The following is a 25,170-nucleotide window of genomic DNA, read 5'->3' as shown; positions in this document are numbered from 1 at the left end:
CTTCCTGTCAAACATCCTAGAGATGCAGTATATCTCGGGAAACTGTTTAATCTGTGGCCTACAAGCTACAATAATCGCGGTGAGGAGCACAAAAAGAGGAGGAGCCTTCAAATAAATGAATGGTTAACATTCTCCTCTTGCATGTTGAGGATTGATCACCCCCTGCCAAACACCCTAGAAATGGCTCGCACGGTATAATGTAGGAATAGATGTATATGAATATAATACATCTCTGGATTATATTTCACCGCCGTTAACTTGGCAGTCGTCGAAATATTACACGTACTATAAGAACGCAGCGTAGATGTACCATAGGTACTTCACCCATCTCAGTCGAGGACCTTCACAGTTCCTTGACTTTTTGCACTGACCGGAGTCATGCCACAAATGCAACGCATGCGGGCGTAGAGAAAAGAGGGATGAGGGACGGAAAAGATAGAGGAAGGGGAGGATGGAGGGAGGGGTACGAGGGAGGGGAGGGGTCTTTTTGAGGTCGTGCAGGTGACGCGCGAGAGTGGGGTGGGGAGTGAAAGCAGCAAAGCGCAGTGGATGACGTCATGCGAGGCGGAGTAAGGGGAGGGTGTCCCCCGCGGTTGTACACTCTAATAGGAACCCGACGCTGCCGGCCGCGATCACCAGTCGACTCCGCGGCATAGAGTTGAACGCTTAGAACGAAGACGACTTTTCCCGTGTTGCATAGAAGATTCATTCTTGTGCTTTCGTGTCCGACTTGTATGAAGACGATTTCGCAGCTGAGGACAGCGCGGGAGAAAGTTCACGTTGAATTTCGTGGTGGAGAGAGAGAGCAGTGCTGTAAAGTCATTTGCTGGTGAGTTTTGGTGCGGTATTAACCTTTTCATTAATTTCTCCATTTTTTCGTGTTCCTGACCGCGATTATTGTAGCTAATAGACCACGGTGTTGACAGATTTCCGGCGAGAGTCTACACTTATGATTTTAACTTACTTACACTCGCCCATAAGAGTCTACTGTTCACTTAAAAATATTATGAGCACAAGTGTTAGCTCGACGCTGGTGAAGTAACTATGATCTCTGCATAGAAAGTCCATTTGTACGGAGCTACAGTTCTTAGAATTGGGTGACATTTGTATTTTCTTATTTATCTTAGTAGCAGGTTTCTTGCAAGTTAGAATCTTTTATGTACTTCGAAATTACGCATCAGTCAAAAAGACCTAGCGTTTAGTGGTGAATATATTTCTCGATTCTTGCACAGGGTCAGGTCCGCCATATCTTTTCTCAACGTTTCAGTGTGCAAATCGCCCATCATCCTCAGGGATTCAGGAATCCAATGACCTCACCCGGGGTGAAGCCCAAGAAATCTTCATAGCCATTATTCGTCGGGGAATAAACCAGACAACCCTCTATTTGTTTACATTAGCCCAAGGTATCCCTCAACTCTCACCACACACGCGCCATAACGTGCTTTACGCACGCAATGTTCCTGTAGGCCTGTTTACACGATACATTAACCCGTACGAGTTAATGTCTGAATATTTGAACGCGCGAATGAGCTTGAAAATGCAGTGTGTAACCACCCAACTTGTGCGAATGCATGAGCAGGAAATAGAATCTGTTCTAATTTGGTTAAATGGTAAAATTAACTTATTAAATATGGTTCGGGTAAATTTACCGTGTAAACAGGCCTTGAGAATTCGAGAAACAAGACCTCAGTTGGTTTATTCAAACAATTCTCCTCGATCTGCGTGAATTTTATAATTACCTACTGCGCACTAATAGTCGGAGAAAGAATTTTTGAATAGATGTATGTTCTTAGGATTACGAAGCACCAATATTAAGCAATTACATTGCTGTCGCTACTTAATGAGAAAGACGAATGTCTGTTTTGGTAGTTGTTTTCCTGCGATTCACGCGCTTTGAAATATGTCAGGCATATGAATGATCCTGCGGACGTGAAAGGTGTGTTCCTTCTCCCTTTCAGTGCTTGTTTTTTTCCTTCTTATCTTAAAATAACCGCGGTGATTCAGGAAAGCGGTTAGTAGTTTTTTTTCCTCCGAGTTTCTTGTTTCAGGATGTTTTCACTCGGTACAAATGATTTGAAGATATTATTTGAGGAAATTTCCGCTTATCAATAATAGCTTTATTCCGAGAAGGCTTCAATCTATTTTTTTTGGCGAAAACCTAATGTTTTATTTGCTTTTAAGTTTCAATTGATCGTACCCAAATTGTATGCCATTCACGTTAAATAGAAAAATAGTGATTCTTTGGGGGCTAATGCCTATACTCAAGTCTAAGAGGCTGTTCTTCGTTTCTTACATGTCTACGTAGTAATGTGCTCCAGTTCTGATTGTCGTATTTAATTTTCCTTCAAATTCCTCTCCTTGCTTCAGGTAGAAGAAAATTAATGTTTGGTATATTTTTAAGATGTAATCCATGTTACCCCAATAACTATGCCACTCTTGATGAATGGAGGAGTTGTGTTTTGGTATAGAATACAAATAAATTCCAATTTTTTGTTTTATTCAGTCCACGGATAAGTACTCATTTGTTACATATCAACGCAATTTTTTGCTCATATTCCGATGGTAGTGTCTCACTTTCCTTAAAATTCCGTCGCGCCACATTAGCTTACGGCTTAGAAGACGGGCGGCTCGTCCAGCAGCTATGTAAATGCCAGAGACACTAGAAACTTCTCGTCGCGAGGAGATGCACTGTTTGTTTATTTATTCCGCTCGGTCTACTGTCGTGCAAATTTTTCGTAGCGCAAGTTCCGATGGCGCGTGCGGTAAATGGGCTTGCCGGGTTTGCAAATGCCGGTTCATTTAGAGCTACACACGAGTTTTAGCAAAATGCTATTAATTATATCTTTCATTCCCTTACGACAAAAATATATTTGTATCTACCCACTGAGTTTTCATTTCGATAATAATAAATACCTATTCATTTCAAAGGGTTGCATACATTCAATCTTTGATTACATTAAACAGAGGACATTAAATTTAATACATTGAATATTTACAAGAGGCATTCCATTAGTCAATTTGTATTCTTAAGTAAATGTTTTTTAAAACCTTTCACCATTTGTTTGGAATTAATGAGATGCAAACATTAAATGACAGTTTGTTGTACGGGCAGAGTCTTCGGTGTGTTACGCTGTTCAATATTTTCGCAGTACTCTGGCAAGTTTGATGGAGGAGTTTGCTGGTTCTTGTGCTGTGTAAATCTGAAATTTTCGAATGATCTATGATTTAAGTTAGTTTTTTTTCGGTATATCGGTCTACGGTGAGCTGAATGACATCAATGAAAGAGAAAACTCAGTGTACATTCCAGACTTTCTTTCTACCGGCCAAAATATCTACCTCGTATGTTACCATAACCTAAATAATGGTATCACGGGGAATTATTGATTGTTTAATGTAAAGGTAAAAGGCGACATTTTTTCCCGAGGCGTATTGGTATTTACTTCATCCTGTGAGAACTTTTGCTTACCTTTCAGAAGCCATGCAAAAATTTAATCCGCAACCTTTCGTAATATTTTATACGTACCTTCCCACACATTTTTATCATTGAACAGCCTTTTGAAACAATTTGATTGGATTTCCATCGGACTTTGTAAATATCTGAAACTCAAATAAGAATACAGTCAACAAATCAGAGACAGTTGATTGTTAGCCACCGGAAGACAAATTTGATTTATTAGTATTAAGGTCTGAATAAACATACACAGGGGAAATCCAACTGATTCAGGCGTGATACAGTGGAAGTTCGACATATTTAAAAATAAGGTAGCTGCATTCTTTACTTTTCCATGTTGAAAAAGTGCAACTACCTTATATTTCAATAGATAGGGGAGTTGGAGTTGCCTCTTTAGTATTTAAATTCAATTGTGTAGCACAAACAGTTTCAATTAAGTTTCTGTAATTTGTTTTACATAAAATAATGATACATCTCCTTCTTCCCAATTAATTAATTGAATAAAAAATCAGAATACATTACGTGACTACGAACCTTATCGTTGAAGTCAGTCAATCTGACTCATCATAAGGGCTCCTTAATTTTCGCGAGTCCAAAAAAACCTGAAAGGCTTAATATTCCTCGCTGTCTGAATGCGATTTTATGGTATTCGTGCGGTTATTTAAGACATTTGAAGGCCGTCGGATCTTAATACCTCATGTATGGACTGCACACAATGACTAAGGAATTCAAGGAGTCCTACCCATCAAGTATCGTTGAGTCCTCCAATCTTGGTTGCTTTCCCAGAAGCCAGAAAATTTTAATCTTTCCGCTGGCGCAGTAAGTTTTAGGGATCCGATGTTCAAGAACATGCTGTAAAATGAGGAAGGTATCGCTTTTGTAAAGGCAGTTCAAGGGTGAGCTGCCATCCTAAGGGCTTCGGTGCAATTTACGAAAAGGAGGGCGCAGTCGAGGATTGCGACCTTGAAGGGAAAATGAGCGGGCAGAAAGAGAGGAGAGTTTACACTTGTCGAAGAGACCATCTTCCTCTCTCGGGCGAGAGCTCTCTTGACTTTCTCGTTGAGTGACTTTCAAATCCTCCCCCAGGCTACGAAGAAGAATGGGAGAGAGTGGGAAGTGACCTTAGAGCGGAGACTTCAACGAACGACGGTACGCTGCTGAAGTCCGCGGTTAATATTTGGCGCGACCCAGGGGCGTATATCTGTTTACAACTACGTCATCCACATAATACCCTGCGAGCCACCTATAGTTAGTTTGGCAGGGGGTTATCAATCACAAGCATACAAGAAGATACCCACATGCACACCACCCGGATATAAAAATGTTACGCATAATAACAAATTCATGTAAAGGAAAAAATTGCCTACTTCTCATGAGAGCAATCTGCAAAGAAAGCCAGAACACTAAAACATGCTGTCAGAAATACTGGGGTAAAGTCCTCGCCTGCCAAACCCTAGGTCGTGGGTTCGAATCCCACCTGGGTAGGTAGTCCTTATCCAGGGCATGAATGTTTGTGTTATGCATTGTGTATCCTCCGTTCTAAAGGCCTTAAAGTGCTGTTTACAGGGAAGTTGGAAATAAATAAATAAGATAAAGAAAGTAAGTTCGGAAACATGCATTAAGTAATATATTAGTTGGTAGGTTAAATTACAAGTCAACTAGCCTATTTGTATCTTATTCTATCTGTTATACAGTCCATCTCTCTTATTACAATTATATGATCTGATCTACCGCAGTATGTTGGCGTTTGTTAAACATGGGATTATCTGCGAAGAGGCATATTTTGTTCTTTCCGTGGTGGTTATGTCATTAATGTAAAAAAAGGAAGGAAAGAGGACCTATAACACTTCCTTGAGGTACACCTGAAGTAACTTGAATAGAAATGTAGATATCTACAATTACGAGGAATCATGACAGCCACCAGCAGGGTTTGTGACACGAAGTAACGAAATACAGAAAAAACTCAAAGGGTGGGCGCGCAAAAGATATTTTACCTACCTATACTTTTATTGAAATGAAAAATAATCAAGTTACATGCGAATTTTAAGATATTTTTATTTAAACTGATTATTCATCAGATGCTACATACAGGGGGTGACCAATCACCAACATGCAGCATGCAAGAGGACCGCCACATGCACACCGCACGGATGTTACGCAGACTAGCAAAATATACATTCATATTCATAAAAAAACTTGGCAGTGGTTAGTAATTCCTAGAGAAAATACATGCAAGGTTAGAACTATGGGAAAATGCATGCAATTAGTCATCCTAGCGAGTGACGCCATTAGTCCTATCAATTGAGACAGCGTTGCTATCCTTAATAGTACGAGGGAAGAATGGCATTTTAAATCTCTCTGTTTTGCTGTCTATTTTTTTATTTTCTTTTCATATTCACGTCTACCGTAGTACGACGGCAAACGAAGGATATTTTTCACGTCGTCTGATCTTCTACGAATTTATAGTAAATTTTGCCTATACTTCAATCTACGCTCTTGTATAGATTCCCATCCTAACTCGTGTAACATACTGGAAGCGCTGGACTTTTTGTCGTAACAACTCATCAATTTGGCCGCCCTGCGCTGTACTCGATTGATTTCATCTATTAGACCTACTTAGTAAGGGTCCCATACGCTAGCAGAATATTCTACACGATTAAGTTTGGGTAGTGAGTTGGTGTTGGAGAGTTATAACATGCCAGTCCTGAGGATTTGGGAATGAAAAGGGGCAGCAGTATCAGCCACCTGCAGACCCCCATGAGGGAATTAGCCAGATCTACGGGCGTCTTTCGAAGGCTAATTTGCGTCATGAGGGGAAGCGGGAAAACCCGAATGGGGGAGGACGGGGAAGTATAGTAGGGAAGTCCGGGGATGAGACCTGGCGACCTTCCACCGCGCCCTGCTCTTTCCTTGCCGAAGACGAGCCTCTTTTCCTCGATCTCTCCTCCTATCATAGCTACAAATACATGTTCAATGCTTGCTTGAGTTACGAATGTCATTTGATTATTATTAAAAGAGGAACCTTTAAGACGATTTTTACCAATGTGAAAAATAAAGACGACGCGACGTTTCACCCGAGGTGTACCTGTCATTTTTCGCGAAATATTAACCCATTCGTCTACGTACTGCCATGCAAGCCGCCTAAATAGACGGGTTATGAGGGTGTTAGGACAACAGACGTTTACATATTAAAAGGAAATGCAACTGAAATTGCACCTAGCATTTATTAAAATCCTTTATCGTTCGGAGGAAAAACGAATCCCCATATCTATCCGTTCGACAGAATATCTCTCTTCATTTATCGTTTCTGCCTGACTAAGAAATGTAGTGGGGTTCTTATATTATGTTCTCCGTGCCGCTCTTAAAGATAACCATTCTCAATTGTTCATACAATCTAAGCCTAGAGCGTAGCCTTCGTGTCTTTAGCCGCTCCCTGCCTAATCCGTATAGCATCTGTGAAGCGCTTTCTGTACGCCCGAAGAAGTTTTTGACAAATCGCGCAGCTTTCCTTTGTAATTTATTATGTTCAGGGATTAGGCCTTAGACCGGATCCCATATGCTCGCTATATATGCAAGGTGAGACCGGACGAGTGCGAAATAGCATATCTATTTTACTTTCTCGTCAGAAAATGTTCCATTCGGGTAAATAGCCGGGGGTTCGCCGGCCGGATACGATTTTACTTAAGGTGTAGAGCCAGCGAATCGCCAGTGACGTGATTGTCGTTGTTGCATTTTTAAATTGCTAATAACTAATTAATAAGTTCTATGTACCGAGGAGATTAAAATTTTCCTGTTTCTAATAATTATATGAATCTTGTCATAACATTTCATATAACATAAAATGATATTAGGTAATTGAAAACTTAAGAAAAATTAAAAAAAGGGATTTAGGTCCGAATTTCCCATGAGAAATTAAGTGTTAGAAACTTTCGCTATCATCTTAGCGTTTGTAGGGTATTTTGTGGACCATCGTCAAATTTTGTCCTGTACCTAAATTCTAAAATGCATAGTATGTTTATGATGTGACAATTGTACATTTGAGTGAAGAGTAAATTTTGAAAAGATTACGCTTTATATACCCTGTAATTACCAGGAGTTTTCCTCAGTCTTGAGCGGGTAATCATCGTGAAAAGAAGTCAAAACTGTTGGGAGGGAAGGATAAGTCCTTTTAAAGTACTAAATTTTTGCGGAAGGTCCTCGTGACAAATACATATTAAGTCGCAAAGTTGGATAAATCCGTATGACTAAACAGATCTTTAGGTTATGGGTGGTGATTCGACCTAAAAACAATTTGTAACCTGGGGCAAAAATGGTCTAGAGGTGGCACACACTCATAGGATCGCTGGAAAAAGATTTTCCGGCTTCAATTAACACCAATCTTGGAAAGCAATGCACCGCTTCCAAAAAACAACGACCCTAATGTGTCACATTATTAGCGTACACTGTAACCCACGCTCAGAAGAGTGACGTATGGCTACAAAAATTATCTCGCATTTCCTCATACCCACCCAGAAAACTCCCAAGAGACAAACGTATCCATTTCAAGTCGCAGTGTCACCCATTTAAAAACTACCATTCAAATAGTGATAATTTTTGCGACAACGATGACGGAAGAATTTTATCGGGAATTCCTCTGCCATTCAAATTGGCTCATCGTAAGTTCGCTAATTACATTAGCTTCTTTCTGTCAACAGCTTCATCAAAGTCGCATTGGCCCGCAGATAAACACATATGTATTCGATGTCCACAATATCTTTCCTCGACTTCAAACATATTGCACCATCGGGAGTAAATTCGATCCCATATACAACTGTACAATTGCAAGCTATTGAAATAAAAACCCATTATTTATGCACGTTGGCTATTATGTCTGCGGGTCCTGCATTAAAATTGTATGCAGCTAAACGGTTCTGGTCACAGACGATTCTAATGTAATGGGAGCAATTCACACTAATTGCTGGTTCCTAAATGGATATAACGGTAAAAGGTGAGGACTATATTATGAATAAAACGCAAATACAGACTGTTGTTGTTCAATCATATGGAACCGGTGGGAAATATAAAAAAAAGTGGTCTTATGGTAAAGTCAGTCATTCGTAATGATTGTGAAGATTTTTTCGCACGGTAAAATAACGTATTTTATGTATAGGGTGATATAGAAAGCTGTTATATTACTGATTCCCTCGAGCCTCGTAAAAAACAGTAAACATACGATAAAGTTCCAGCTACAAATTATAAAGTGAACACATGGTAAGCCTGAATGAAAATTTAGATATTTTTTTTAAATATCGATATCATTTCAGTGAGAGATTTCGAAATCCGGTGTAGATAAACAGGTTAATTTGAAAGGCTCAAAACGTAACTATTAAAGGTTTTTCGCTCTGGAAGAGTTAAGTGGTAGACTATTCACGGTAGACAGTCCTGTATCCACAGGCCATGCGTAGTTTATCAAATATTGACTCTCCTCTTATGAGGAAGAAGAAGTTTCATGCAATTTACAAACTTTCGCACATCAGGTTTTTAGCGTCTAAATAGGGAATCTAACAGACATAAAGCCAATGTTTACGTGGATGCTTAAAATAATAATATCCGTGTCGGGGTTTTTAAGTTTCGACTCTTTAAAAAGAATTTTGTCAACGCATTCATTTTGTAAATGCTGGTAATCAATGCAGATTAAACTAAATTAATTCGTTGCAAGTTCGAAAAAAATCTTTCAGATTTTAATACCTCTATGCCTTTTCGGATTCATTGGGGATCCAGGTTGATTCATGCATGCTCTAGTGTATTCAGTTGTAGAAGCACACATTAAATCTAGCTAACGGGGAATTGAATTCAACGAGTAAATGCGACTTCGAGACGAACGTAAACGATTGCTTTCGAAAATAAAAATAATAAGCCGGTGATTTCTGGAAAAAATCTGAGAATCAGTAGATTTTGACATCGGGACATGTTCGTCTTGATTACGAAATTGTTTATGCCAATTTCATTTACGTGCAACTTCTTTCTTTTGGTTAATCACTTTTGATTATCCACTTAAATTTTTCGGAATGGGTCGATTCCTTAAGAGTCAGAAGGCATTACAACACATGCGTGAAAATGAACTGTCTTGCATTTAGAATTGCAGTTTCATTTTCAAAATGGGTGACTCAAATTGCGCCACGTTATGGAGACGTAAAACATTCGACTTATAAAACCTCACCGAAGGTATCATGTTTTAGGTTGGTGTATTAAAAATAGAGTTTCGATCACAACAGGATCGTTTTGCCGGTGAGTACAGAGTCACAGTCATGCCCCAACATGCGAGGGAAATTATTAATTTTCATTCGTTGATTTATTTGGATTGAACCCTCATTTATTCTTTCAAAATAGGAAGTTGTCGGTTTGCCCAATCTAAATTTTTGAGAATACACGTACGAAGAGTATGTATACTTGTTTGAATCACGTGGTCATGGCGGAAGCTTCTGGTATGACGTATTTCCCTGTCTTGAGGAAGTCTAATTACAAGGTCTGCTGGGATATTCGAAGAAGGTGAAGGTTCCCTGGAATCCGTGTAATTGCTGTAATAAATTACTCGGCGAAGGGGAGAAAAAACAAAATCGTCACTGAGGAAAATATGAATCTTTTTACGGTTACATTCCAAGGTGGATAAAACGGGTAATCGCTAGCGCTTAATGAGTCACGCGAGGATACAGATGTGGGCAACTGGCATTAAGAAAACTCATCACACCCACTGCACCGGTCGTTTTTCAAGACGGTGTAGTTGTTAAGGATCTAGATTTCCTTTTTTACAAACATCTCAAAGTTATACTTTCTTACTCTTTGTACTTAAATACTGAAAATGTACACTTGCGTAACGAATGACACGAGCAGCAGGTATCCCGGTAATATGCCAAGTGTTATGATAAATTCCGGAAAAATAAGTGTAATTTCCGTGATAAAATGTTCGTTATTTTTAGTTTATATATGCCGGATTTCATCCGTCTTTTTAATTCCATTGAAGTCTATCGTTCTGTTTCATGTTCGTTTTTTTACCATTTTTCTTCTCTCCAGTGAATCAGCATAATACGTTGGTCCTTGTGGTGCTTTTTTAGAATTCTCTAGCAGCATTTTCCCTGAATAACTAATTCTGTCTTTAGACGCATTTCTGTGTATGCAATCGTTCAAGCTTTTACTAATAACTTTACCAATACAATGACGAACCTTTTGTGTTAATATAATAAATGCAGTCCATGCTTTTGCGAGCATTAGACAAACATTGTCGTAAGGGCCGGTTGAATGTCGCCATTTTTCACAAAATAAAATAATTTGCAGCTAGGTAATCTAGTATTTTTAAAGACTATTTAACTATTCAATACATTCGCAGTATAGAGGGCAAATTTCGTAATATTTTTGGGAAAAAATTTTAGTCTTAAATCATCTGTCCCAGCACGTTAGAGTATACCATCACAGGGCTCGTGTTTCGTTATCCTTGGATTCGTAGTGGGATTGCTGTTCAAGCTGGGCCTCTTCCGCCTTCACAGCGTAAGGTAACGGGATTCGTGTTACGTGCTGGGGAACACTGCACGGGGATGCATTGTGCATTTCACGATACTCCCAGGGATAAGCTGAGGCAGAGAATGCCGTCACAATTCACAGAACCACAACTCGCGCACATCTTCTGTTTTGAGGACGCCACTCTGCGACAGCTCTATTCAAAACATAACCATTATTCTAACTTTTCGCACGTACAAAGCAATTTTTTGCTTCTTCAGCCATACTTTGATGGTAAAATACCAATCAGAGTATATATAATGTGAAGGGTTAAAAGCATTTTTTTAATTAGCAAATTCGTTTTTCAAATATAACATTCAATCAATTCAAGTCTAACGGAATATAACTTATATTGGAACAACCTATTTTTTATCCAGTTACAGCTCTGATTTTCTAATAAATGAAAATTTGTTTTGGCAGCTAGCAAACTGGTTGTTGTTATAAAAATAATTATATTATGGCAGGCTTCGCATAATATTTATTTAAGAAAACTAAGTCCATATTAGACTGGTCATATACATTTATTCGAGGCACAAGCAAGCGCAATCGTGAGAACAAACATATTTTTGGCGTACGAGTAAGACGAGGTGTACAATTTAAAGCCAAATGCTTTTGAGCAATAAGTGACAATCTAACATTTTGTGGATAAATTTTGGAATTCTCATGTGTTGGCTAATATTGGGCGAATCCTTTAAAATTCCGTTCAATTTTTCGTCTCGTTTCTTTAGACCATCTTTCCTCTCGTTACCGCAGACTGACTAGGGGAAATATCGCAGATATTATGGTCCCTTGTTGTACGCGGAAATTACGGCATCTTAAATCCATCGGGTCTGCAGTATATTTCCCTCGTATTATCCTTCTGATCTTTTCTACTGTAAAAATTTATTTTTATTTATTAAGGTATTCTACGATTAAGGTAAGCTTCCATGGAGTTCTTGGAAGCATTCCGGGAGCCTCCTCTTTCTTCAAGCACTACCTTCTTCAGTTCACAATAAGGCCTACTTCCTATGGCTCTATCTAAAAATCCTATTCTCTTCCTTCCTCTCCCTCATTTACCAAAAATTCTACCCTTGAGCACGGTTTTCGACATCCCCTCCCCGCTAAGTACTCCCTCCATCCATTCCTTCTGTCTCTTCCGTATCTCACCTAAAATCCGCTTCTGCTCTCCCACCATGTCCAACACTTCGTCGTTCCTCCTCCTCTCCGTCCACTTCACCTTCTCCATTCTTCTCAACACCCGCCTCCGGTCTTTCCTTGTCCTCCTTCCTAAGTGTCGAAGTTTCCGCTCCGTATAGTGATAGACTCCTGAACACACTCTTCACTAACCGTTTCTTTAAACTTTTGCGTAACGATCCTCTCATAAGCTCCTTCCTGGCCATGAACGCAGCTTTGACATAGAGAAATTGTATTATTTTCACCAGCACATAGCAATTTAAAAAATTAAGTTCTCCAATGTATTTTCTATGATATCTTTTAATTCCGAAGTTTGCTGTGTCTGCAGATATCAATGTCCACTTTTCCAAAGTTTACGTCTCTTAGAAAACTAGACGTGTTTTTCACCAGTTTTCCCGCACAACCCTTAAATGAAAGAATCACGTTATCTCAGAAAAGTATTGGTCCATTATCGTCTATTGCAGAAAGTAGGCATCATTATTTTATTAGCAAAAGGCCGAATTATTTTTAATGATTACGAATACTTCGAAATTCTTCAGTTATCATTACTCGGAATTTATTCATTATAGAAAACTTCCATACGCATTATGTTGAAATTGAGTTTCTTTCAGCAGCCTCGTTGTCCCCTCGGAGTTTATTGCTCCTGTCCATCTTATATGCTACTTTCTCTATAATAGTCAGGCCTCCTCAAAATATCTTGAACATCAGGCATACAGTATCTTTACCCCCTGCCAAACACCCTAGAGGTGGCTCGCAGGGTATTATGTAGATGTAGAAACCTCACGCTGATTCTACCTCGTACAAGGGATTTTCTCTGTATGCTCACGTATGAGCTCTGTCATCTTCTCCCCTGTCCCAATTCCCCGGCCGGAGAGAAAACTTTTGAAAGTATTATGTGTGGGAAAGTTCCCGCTCCCCACGGTTTCCAGGGAAGGATGTGGGGCGTTGGTTTTGACCCCTTGGGCACTGTCTGCTCGCGAATTAATCTTTTTAGGACTCATAGGAATTCGCACTTCTGGTGGTAGAGGTGCAAATTGCTTTTTCGGGTTTTAAAACTCGACGTTTCCCCGCTTGACTTGGTAGAGGTACCCTGCCCTATTTTTTAGTGACGTGCGAAAGTTGGAGTTATTATATAGGCAAAGTTGGTATTAATTTGCCCTGAATTTGGTGCCCTTTGAACGACAAAATAATTTGTTTATTTATTCATCATCATCAGCTGGTTTTTTGTCTTTCAATAGCAGACCAAACAATAAAGTCGTCTCCACCTTATTCTGTCCAATGCCTCCTCTTTGGATTCCCTATACCTTCTTCCTAACCTCGCTGCGTGTCATCTAACGGATATAGCATGGGAATACTTCATATCCAACCTACATACACTTACATATACTTTGTTCACATCCAACTGAAAATATCGTTTTACTATACTGATTTAATGAGGAAAACATCAACGGCTAAAAAAAAATACTCAATCCACAACGAGTTATTCCTTCACAAAAATAAGTTTATAATAATCAAGTGACTTCATGCAAGATGTGATTAGATAGATGATCCGAGATATAAACTTTGCGATGCATAGATTACAATCTTCCTGATTTGCAGTGATGGGTTATAATACACGGATGTGGACCGATTTCTGCAAACATCTCAACTTTTCTTCTGAATGTTGTTGATTGAGTGTCACGCTTTTAGTGGGCTCACAATTTTCCCTGACCTTTCGATGCTATTTGTGAATGATGAATTTGAGCCGTGTAAAGGTTTTATACTGTTGGTGAAAACATTACGCAGTGATTTCTAGCTTCCGACTCATTCCCGATCTTCGATTCCTATAGTGTAGTACAGTTTCTCTCTCACATATCATTGAAAATCAGTTTGAGTTTTACTGTAATTGTGCGATTTGGACTGGCATTAAAATCTTCATCGCATCACCAGAACACGATAGGACAATCCGTTACGAGAGTGCAAAGGATACGAATAAGTAAATCTTGTGCACAAAAAAGTGCTAATGTACAAATAATATTGATATAGAATGGGATGTAATACTCATGAATGCAATTAATATAGGTTCTGATTTAATTTCTCTGGCAAACAATCTTTTGCATTTTTAAAACATTTTTCCGCGTTTATTTCTTATATTGAGTTCATCCCAGTTCTCAAGGGAGGCAGAAGTTCCAACTTAAGAGAAACCAAGGCATTTAAATTAGTTCAAGAGTCCTGGCTCGTCCCGATACGTTACAATTATGAAGGTACTTGCTTAATATCTGACTAGAGCAACTCTATAAACATTATCTAGAACGCGGGTAGGTTGGCAGTGATCCGAATCTCGTTTTTAATAGGTTTCGAGAACCGCTTCGATCGTAAACATAGCAGATAAGTTTACATGCAATCATCCCCTTACAACGCACTCCTCGAAAGCGGTGGTCAATAATGGGCATTAAAAGTAGTTCAAGTGGCCTGATATGTCGTTGTCATGACCATGAGTACCTGCTAAATGTGTACCCGGAGTAACTCTATAATTATTATCGTGAAAAGGTTGGATGGCAATAATCCGTATATCATTTTTCATAGGGTGCGTGAACCGCTCCGATCATAAACGTAACAGATAGCCATATATATAATCATCGCCTCCTGGACAATGGTGGTCAATGCCCCAGAATCGGATGGCTTGGTGTCTTTTCAGGGGACATGGATGACCAGAATATTTTAGATGTTTTCGTATGATACCCATGACTAGGGTTGTGATGTCTGTCGGTCAACCAACTTCCTCATGGTTTTACGTTCCTGTATGATTTTTGGGACCAATTTGTCCCTATGCATGCATGCATATGTTAATGATCGTGAGGCAGCCAAAATATAAATGAATCGGGACAATGCGCCTAGCAATTTTTACGATGTATCTGCCCATGGGGACTGCATAGATGAGGCCCAATTCCATCCCATAGAAGGCTGATTTCAGCTGCCATTTCGGTCGCATTTTAATCGGTTTTCAAAAATGCACGCAGCGCGATGATGAGTGCACTGCAATCCACTTTTTTTTCAATATTTTTCAGAATAATGTTTGTAATTGCGACAAATACCATTGCACTTTTATGAATTTGATTAATCGCATCAGTGGGTGTATAAGGTTCGGTTGAAACCCATAATTATACCTCATTTACCCGAGAAACTCGGATCACTTCGTCCGTCAGCGACGCGAATGGCGACTTTTGTAAAACCATTTAAATGCGCAGTGTTGGCAACACAATTAGAGACGTACTTGAGGATACAATATTGTAATATTCGTGATAATGAGAAAACCAAAATATAAATGAATACGCCTAGCAATTAATAAGTCTGTCCACCAGTCTGCATACAAGTACCCCGATTTCTTCCGTGTGGTAATTAGGCTGACGCTGTATAATTATCGGTTGGACATAAATCCGAGGTCGAGGGAACTTGAAATGTTTAATGCGACTTCCTAGTTTTAAGCAAATTGGAGGTGAGGATTATTGGCCGGTTTTTCACAGCTGTTTTTTTCGGCAGCTGCTCATGCTCCTATCTTTAAGGATAGTGGTTCATATCAGCATGAGTCAGTTTTTAGGTTTTTCCGGGTTTAGTATTCTAGTCCAACTCTTTGGCATTCAAGGCAAGAAACTCACCAAAAGGTTTTTTTTCTACTTCGCGTCTCTAGATGACAACTTGCTAATATTTTTCCATCGACGTATGTTTCAGAATTAAACCGAATCGAGTTTGAAACCTTCTGAAATCTTCTTAACAATAATTGGAAGAAGGCAAAGCATTCCTCATTAGAAAGTTTATTTTATTTTATGTCAAAAATTTGAACTTAATTTTCTCCGCCATCTTGAGTAATGGTTTTGAATTGCTGTTATAAAGTAAAGTACGCTTTTTTTGGCTGCGGAAAATGTAACTTATTTGGTTTTAAACTTCCACCGTGGAAGTATTATCTCCGAAATCGGGTGTCCTTATCACCATCTACATCTACATCTACAAATTACCCTGCGAGCCACCTCTAGGGTGTTTGGCAGGGGGTGATCAATCACCAGCATGCAGCATGCATTTGGACTCCCACATGCACACCACACCGTCCAAGAAACGTCCCGTATAATAACAAACTATACTACTATATGCTGTTAGAAATAGAATATAGAATAGAAATTCAGAAACATGCAGTAAGTTTTACATAGGTTAGTAGGCTATACTACAAGTCATGCAATCTATTTACGCGTTCTATTGCTGCCGTTATAATCTCTTATTGATCGTGGAAAAAATGACATTCGGAATCTGTCTGTTCTGCAATCTATCTCTCTTATTTTATTTATATGATCTGATCTTCCGTAGTACGTTGGCGTCCGCAAGATATGGTTAACTTCGTCAGAAAAGACACTGCTCTTGAATTTATCTAAAAGGTTTAGTCTATTTTTCAATCTACGGTCCGACAGAGATTCCCATCCGAGTTTATCTAAGAGGTCAGTTACACTAACAAGACTATCGTAACGACCTTTCACATACCTGGCAGCTCTTCTTTGCACGCGTTCTAACTCTGTAATTAAGCCTTTTTCATGAGGGTCCCAAACACTGGCAGCGTATTCCAAATGTGGTCTAACGAGGGAAAAGTAGCTAATTTCTCTCACTTTGTCGCCGCACTTTCCTAATATTCTTTTGACAAAACCCATTTTACGATTAGCTTGACCGGTTATTTCTCGAATATGTTTATTCCACGATAGATCATTATTGAGTCTAACCCCTAGATATTTCACAGATTCAACTGCCTTTAACTGCGCGCCCCGAATGACATAGTTACGCTGTAGGGAGTTATTCTTCTTCCAGAAATTCATTACGACGCATTTTTCCAAATGTAATTCTAACTGCCAAGCATCGCACCAAGCTTGGATAGCAGCAAGGTCATTCGTTAGTTCATCTATATCTTTGCTGGAACGAATTTCTCTGTAAACTACAGCGTCGTCTGCAAATAATCGCAACTTACTCTGCACTACTTCGCCAATGTCGTTTATATAAAGAAGGAATAGGAGTGGGCCAATGACACTACCCTGAGGAACGCCAGAAGTCACTCTAACCTCATTGGAGACTGCACCGTCTAATACTACTCTTTGGACGCGGTCGCTCAAAAATTCTCTAATCCAGGAAATGACATCTTCGTCTAGACCATAAGATTTCAGTTTTAATATTAACTTTCCGTGGGGTACTTTATCAAATGCCTTTTTGAAATCAAGAAAAATCGCGTCTACTGGAATGGAAGAATAGTCTGCTGAAAATATTTCAAAGTATTACGATTAAATAATCGTATCAGTAGACGCTGTATGATGAATGATGAATCTAACAAAAACATAATTCTGCGACCTGTCGATGTAGGAAACCTTCGTTGATGGAAGAAGACCCTCTCGGTCCGTAGCGCTGTTGTTGTTTCCGTTTTTATTCATAGGAATAAAGTAAAACGTTTTAATCGGATACTGTCCTGAATTTATCAATGTCTTATTTACACGCGTTTCTAAGCTTTATTTTCCTCGTCAAATTTTGTCCTGAAGTAGAAGATGTCTAGTCTAGACTTGATGATGATCAGAAGTCTTTTGTAACACGCATAATCGAGAAATGGTTTTGGAAAGAAAGAAAGAGCTTTGGAAAGTAAAAAATCAAATCAACGGAGGATAAGCGCACAGCTAACCAAGATATTAGCATGAAGCAGAAGAGAAGTGAAAACTTTCATTAAAACGGGGAAACAAAAATGGTATGGGCCCCTGCCATTACTCAAGAGGAATGGGGAATTCCACTGAAAATGGGTTATTATGCAATAAAAAAGTATCCACCACGCTAAAAATTATAGTGAAAGCAGTTCTTCTCTAACATGCGTATTATTCGCATAATTCCACTTTGAAAGTCGTTTGAAAGTCGAATTAAATTAGATACAAAACGAGCTATAGATTATTATCGAACGAAATAGTTCATTTAATTTATCTTACTTTTAAATTTCCCGGCTTCTCAACTCCGCGAAATCTTCATTGCCGGAGAAGAATATGCGACCATGAATTAATCAACCTTCAAAATGTTCCTAGAATGCGCCTTCACGAAGTCGGATTCAGCCATCTCGCAATACGTGCATCGTAAAGTCTTTAAAACCATTCCCAACTGTTTTTGACAAACCCTTAATGTAATGAATCAGTATCGTCGTAGCTGTTTGTTATTACAATGGAGCGAATCTGCTTACTCGCACTCTGACGTCACAGGACGTTTTTGTAGCGCGAAAGAATTAAGTGATTTTCGCGAACTTTGGAGCTCCGAAATAACAAGAATATTGAGAATTATGTAGTCATATTTTGCAAACCTTAATAAATCCGACTTAATTATCGATACATTTAAAAAAAAATAGGTATTTTAATCTTATGAGAGCACCCCATTAGGTCTTAAAGGTCTTCCGTATGTTCATTTTCGTCTATGCACGGAAAGTCATTAAATTTATGCTTTTCCACTTGAATACACTATCTCACCTTAGCGTCAAGGTAAATGTATGCGACAAGGATAAACTAAATGGCTTGCATCTCATGATTAACACATTTATTTTACCATGTCATGACATAGTATTCAACGAAACATTCATTGAGGGCTGTATAATATTCCTCCCTTTTTATTTTTAGACGATTTCACGACTGGTCTTCGAATTCTATGTAAATGTAAGGGACCTTGAACCAGAGAGACTGTTATAAGCATTCGACAACAATGGAGACCACGTGACGTGTCAATAAATCGCAATAATGTGACACCTCCGTCGTAAAGAATTAGGAGCAAATGTCAGCGGGTGTGTCCGTTCATACGCTTTGGCTTTATTCAAATTTTTGACTCTTGGGACACGCTTGCCTTCAGGTTGTTTCCCGCCTGCAGGTATCCTCATAGTCTCCCCTATCTGCCTCTTACCTGTGAGGGCTTGAACTCTTCTTATCGCCTTTTCTCAGCACGCACTCGACCGCGAGTGTTGCGTAAATCTTAACCGCGAAGATGACCTTGTCCTCCCGTCAATCTCATCAGCCTACACCTTTTCCTCCAAGTCACGCCTCAGTCGTTTAGTAGCCCAAAATACTCATCATCAAGCTGAGTAACGGGGCAGTCGCACGATGACGTAATGGGAAGGATAATTGAAAGTTGCGATAGGTGATATGCGTAAAAGGTACGCCTATACGAACCCTTTTAGTCGGGCGGACATAGACCCAACTCCGTGAGCAGCAGCGTGAATTTTATCGATCAGATTCCTATTTTTGGTTAGGTTAATTTGGGCAACGAGAGATTATACTGTTCAAGGGGAATGATGTTAATTTCAGGACGAAGAACCATTTTACAAAGTTATTTTATTAACTCGCTTTGTTGTTTGTCGTCGTGTCCGTATCAAATCTCGCAACTCAATTTTAGCTTACTTTCCGATTAGCTATCAAGCTGAAATGTTCAGGACAACTCGGAATCAGATGTCAATATAATTATCTAATACTTTTATTACTATTGGAACTGTATCTTTTATTTTTATTCAGAATTTAAAATTAAATTTGGATATTAGTATGCTGTAATATTTATTTTCCTCACGCTACACTAAGCTATCAACGATTAAAATATTTTGCAATTTTGTAGCGGTTCCGATGCATTCAAGTTATTCGGGTTCTTCATTGAACGAGAGATCCAGCTTCAGCCTCTGATTCTATCTTTTGCTCGAAAGAACTTGATTATTTGTGTACTTCGATTTTGACTTATAGAAACAATTGGTTTAGTTTTTGTAGCTTGTCAGCAGATAATTTGCTTCGTCTGGTACAGCCAATTTACGTCGGATGGCTGCTTTCGTCAATGTCGGTAGGATATCCGGTGAAACTCTCAAATTTAAATAAAATAGAATGGGCCTATATATTGTGGAGATGTATTTTGCGACTAAAACATCAGTGGGTCACGCAGATATTTCTTGGCCGTCTTTGTGCATTTTTGTTGGCTAAAGCATCCATCACCACTAAACGCAAGTGTGTGTCGGACTTAGCTGGGATATCTGTTTGCGTGTCCAGTTCCCTGTGTGGCAAAAATATAATCCACGCTCAGCTGGTGATGTGAGTTGCTGCAATATATGTGTAGTGATTTTACGTAGCCATATTTTTATTCACATATAATATACGGGTATTCACTTATATATATCCATAGCAACAATGTCTAAGCGACCGACTATAAAGGTCCATACCTCTAGCAGAACAAGAATTGTTGGCGATCGCTATTTTATCGCTCACGTCATGTCGGCAATTGCGTATAATGCTCTTCTCTGTCTTCAGAATTATTGTACATGACGTTTCCTCCAAGAGGAAGGCAGTAACTAACCCGAATGTACTGTTTGGTTAACCCCTTTTGAACTGTGTGGTGTGTATGTTGGAGTCCAATTGCATGCTGGTGATTGATCACCCCCTGCCAAACACCCTAGAGGTGGCTCGCAGGGTATTATGTACATCTACATAATACCCTGCGAGCCACCTATAGGGTGTTTGGCAGGGGTGATCAATCACCAGCATGCATTTGGACTCCCACATGCACGCCATACCGTCCAAAAAACGTCCCGTATACTAACAAACTATACTACTATATGCTGTTAGAAATAATAATTGAATTAAGAAACATGCATTTATTTTTTCATATGTTAATATGCTAATCTACAAGTCATGCAATCCATTGACGAGTTCTATTGCTGCCGTTATAATCTCTTATTGATCGTGGAAAAAATGACATTCGGAATCTGTCTGTTCTACAATCTATCTCTCTTATTTTATTTATATGATCTGACCTTCCGTAGTATGTTGGCGTCCGTAAGATATGGTTAACTTCGTCAGAAAAGACACTGCTCTTGAATTTATCTAAAAGGTTTAGTCTATTTTTCTATCTACGGTCCGACAGAGATTCCCATCCGAGTTTATCTAAGAGGTCAGTTACACTAACAAGACTATCGTAACGACCTTTCACATCCCTGGCAGCTCTTCTTTGCATGTAGGTGTAGATGAATCCATAAGTATGATTTTCCTTTACGTCTGAGGTCTTTTGTGCATATTTTTCAGTAGCCTCGTCACGCACCTACATAATTTAGTCTTTATCGGCATATGGAGACAGTTCAAGAAAATTCCAATATTCATCTTAGTTGTGCAAGTTGTGAGTCATTATTGTGTCTTTATAGCGCGGTTATTGCGTGCTTTTAAGGTCTTAGCCGCGACGCAAGGAGGATGCGATGAGGATGACTATACATTGGACAGTGTCCAATTGCGTTGATATTACTCAAAACAGGTGGAAAACTGCACTCTTAGCCGTTTTCACGGTAAATAATTCTTTTTCATATTCATTATTCCATTCAAGAGCACTTATGAGCTTATGATATGATATTTTCAACTCTGCGACTTACCCTGGAAATGTTTTACGAGACGTCAGCAATTGAGATACACAAATATACCAGCAGTGTGTCATCAGCTAGAGAATTAGCATTTGGGGTACATTTCGATTTGAAGATGGCCTGGGTACTATATCATTTAGTTTTTATCGAATTTATTTTCGTAAGTTACAACGGGCGACACTATGGGATGAATCGAATTTCGTATTTAGAAGAAGTTCTTTGTCCCTATTGCCATGTGTCCCCCGTTAGGGCGACGCTATATTGCTAGCTTTTAAGATGCCTATATTCCACTTCAGTCGGAACAAGAAGCTGGAACGTGATGGAAGGGCTTCATATTAGAAATGATGACTCTTCTTGCCATACACAATCAAATTTTGGGAGTCACGAAGTGTTTCCATTGCTAAGATTATAACCCGCGTTGAACACTTAGTGTGATGGCTTACTGTCATGCTAGTGATATCAGCGATAACAAAATGATATGGACATTATAAAATTGCATAATTTAGGCGATAATAAGACTTCCAAGAAGTGGAAATACGTGTACGCGGAGCCTGCATAGATAATCGAATATTTTAAAGCCATTATTATGGTTCAGTACTATTTCTTACTGACAAATTATCCTACGCAGAATTCAGTTGACCTCCGATAGAATTCTTACAGCTTAGGGAGTCAAAGCAAATGAATCATTTATCCCGTTGACGAATAGGTAGAAATATCCGTATACACTTAACGGCTGTCGGATCGTAAAGTAACAACGTAAGGCCGCAGTAGTCACTTGCTCTGTAGGCAGGCTGTTTCATCTTCGTATTTGCCCAGTAGGAATGTCTTACTTGTTGTTGACAATTGAGACAATCTGATCGCGACGGTGGGGGGTTTTCCTCCGGCCGGTATTGATGAGTTAACGGTCAAGCATCACTTACAGAAGTCCGGAGGCCATCATCGTTACGACTGACTGATGTTAGCAGAGTGTTGTTGCTGCCGGGAATTCCCCAGCAAGAGAAGCATTCCGAAGTCGCTCGTCTCCGAAGAGCTCAGGGTCGAGTAGTATGCGTCCTTGCCGTCACCTCCTTCACGTCCGGCAAACAATGCAGTAACGCCTCGCGCCTACACACTTACACGTGCGCATCGAGGCAGAAAGTTGTGCTCGTGATGAAGATGTCATGCGGATGCATTGGTGAATGAAGAATTATTTGGATTATAGGCACTGTTGCACCACTTAAGTATCGGATAAAAATACAGTAATGCTTTTAAATACAAGACTAGTCTGAAAATAATTTGGGAAAATAAAAATAATTCCAATCATGTTTCTGAGGTTATTTGATCGTAAAAATTTGTGGAGTGTTATATAATATGTTAGGAGTTGTCTCCTTGCAAATCAGCTAATTTCATCCGAGATAATGACTCACTTGAGCTGCATGATATCTTTCACAGTCCGTTAGGAGATGTCGCACCGTTAATGGGCAATCGCAATTTACGCATTGGGCCTGAATTTTCTCCTCCGGGAAGAAGTAGGAATGGGTTAGAGTTGCGAATGAATCCTTTTTTGAGTACCCCTCGCTCAATTGGTCATCGCCATCATCTCACCGCTCCGATACACGCCACTCTCTGATCGACGTAATATTTTCAGGAGTTATTTTCTAAATTACCTGGGAGGTGGAATATTTTATGCTGCTTTCTAACTAGTGACATAGGCTATACTATTCACCGAAAACTGGTCCAAGCTTCGACGCTGGAATCTTCGTGAATCTTCCAGAATATTCTATGAATTGGTATGCATACTCTGCATTTACATCATCTTATTTTTGCAGTTAAGAATTACTGGTACTTTATTATCTTTAGTGATCAATTCGCGCTGTGGAGACAATCGGCATTGGCGCCGGCGCACTCCGCAAAAATTGAACATAGGCGCCGCCACCATCTGTACTGTCGGCGCACTCGTTTATAAATAAAAGTTATTGGCCTAAAAAAATATTGAAATACAGTACCTGATGAAATATTTAGCTCGTAAATACCTAAGGTTTCTACCATAGTATTTTATCATGTGTTCCAAAAATTTTTGGTTCTTCACCGTTTTTTTATCATGGCAGTGGGAACGCCAGAACTTTTTAAGCGCCTGGAATGTATGCAATTAAAATTCATTTTATGACTAAAAGCTACGCAAGTATTAAATTTCAACACTGACACGTGGTGGTCTTAATCAGTTGGCCTTCTATGTTACGTAGCTTGGGAATTATCATGGTCGTTAAGTTTGAGCTTTGATATACCTCGCCTTACAGAATGGCAGTATTGAAAGGTTTTGAAATTATGTCACTGTTGATGGCCCAAAAAGCCGAGGTTTTACTACCTAAGTTCCTAGCGGCCAGTTCGGACAATCCATCATAACTTTTCCATTTCGTGTTGAATTGATTTTGAATATACGAGGGATGTTTTTCCCAACCTCCGATCGCTAATTAAAAACACCATACAAGCGACATGCGAGTACTGCGCAGGTGGGGCAACTGCGCGTCCTCCGTACCACAGCCTCAAGCCATTTATGTCCGTAAGTTGCTAGTTTAAGGTTAGTAGAAATCTCATCATTTACACTGCCTGAATCGATTCTCCCGCAAAGTGTGCGCAGCGACAGTCATAAAACTCGCCGAATGGCTTCAGCATTTACATGTCTTTACCTTAATGCCGATAAAAGATAATTTTTAAAAAATGAACTGTGTATAGTGTGTGAAACATTAAGTCAATTTCGAATTAAAACAAAAGAAGAGGCACGCTGACTCCTGGAAGTTTTCAGATCCATGACACACGGGTATTAGCGAAGACGGAAGAATACCATCCGCGTCTTATACGTGAGTCCATCGAGATAGCGAAAAGACCTAATAACTTTAATAGGGAGGATGGGTATAACCTCAGCCGTATATGGAGAGGGTTCCTAGCACAACATAATGACCGCGGCGGCTAGCGGCTAAAATTCAAATCCGGCACAACAATAGGTAGCGGAAAAAAAAAAAAAAAACATAAATAATCTCGGGACGAGAATAAATTCCTTCCATTCTCTTGATAACGCTCCCAGTAGGAGGAGTGAAACGTCGAGTTAAAATGTTTTGTACACAGCAATACCCGAAAACCACCAACAACATAGCAACATCTCAGCGCTGATGCAGCCCATCTGCACCTTGAGCAATTTCAATGGGAAATTTTCCATCACTCGCCGTGCAATGTCGACGTAGTGCTGTGACTTCCATCTTTACGCTGAAATGAAGAAGTCACCAGAAGGAAAGCGTTTTCAAAGAGGCGATGAGCTTCGGGGCATAGGCAAAATTCGTAGGTAATCATTGGCGGCAACATCCTATGAAGCAGGTATTGTAAAGCTAGTCCACAGGCACAACCAATTCCTCAATCGCCGAGGCGACTACGGCGAAAGGATGCTCAGCATTTAGTAATGAACATTTTTTTGATGAATCACTTCTTCTGTCCAATCTGGAGGTTGAAAAAATCGGCTCTCGTATAAGAATCATAATCAAACTGATATCCATTTAAAGTCCTCTTCATCAGGATGTGTTCGAACCTACCTGGCTATATTCGGCATCTTGTTTAAATTTAATTTTTGTTGTTAATATTTCTAGCTTCA

At 39.5% G+C, this 25,170-nt stretch overlaps 1 protein-coding gene across 1 annotated transcript in view; it reads left to right on the top strand.

Annotated features, from left to right (window-relative positions):
- Positions 1 to 610: 610 nt before the first annotated feature.
- LOC124160863 (serine protease inhibitor 88Ea-like) overlaps positions 611 to 25,170 on the top strand; it is a 56,667-nt gene continuing 32,107 nt past the window's right edge. The window contains exon 1 of the mRNA XM_046536968.1: positions 611 to 829. The gene's annotated coding sequence lies outside the window, so the exon portion shown is untranslated. The remainder of the gene's footprint in view (positions 830 to 25,170) is intronic.

Source organism: Ischnura elegans, chromosome 6 (genome assembly GCF_921293095.1).
Source record: "Ischnura elegans chromosome 6, ioIscEleg1.1, whole genome shotgun sequence".
NCBI classification, from domain to species: Eukaryota; Metazoa; Arthropoda; class Insecta; order Odonata; family Coenagrionidae; genus Ischnura; species Ischnura elegans.
Note: the sequence above shows the minus strand (reverse complement) of the source record. Positions and strands in the feature narration are given on the sequence as shown.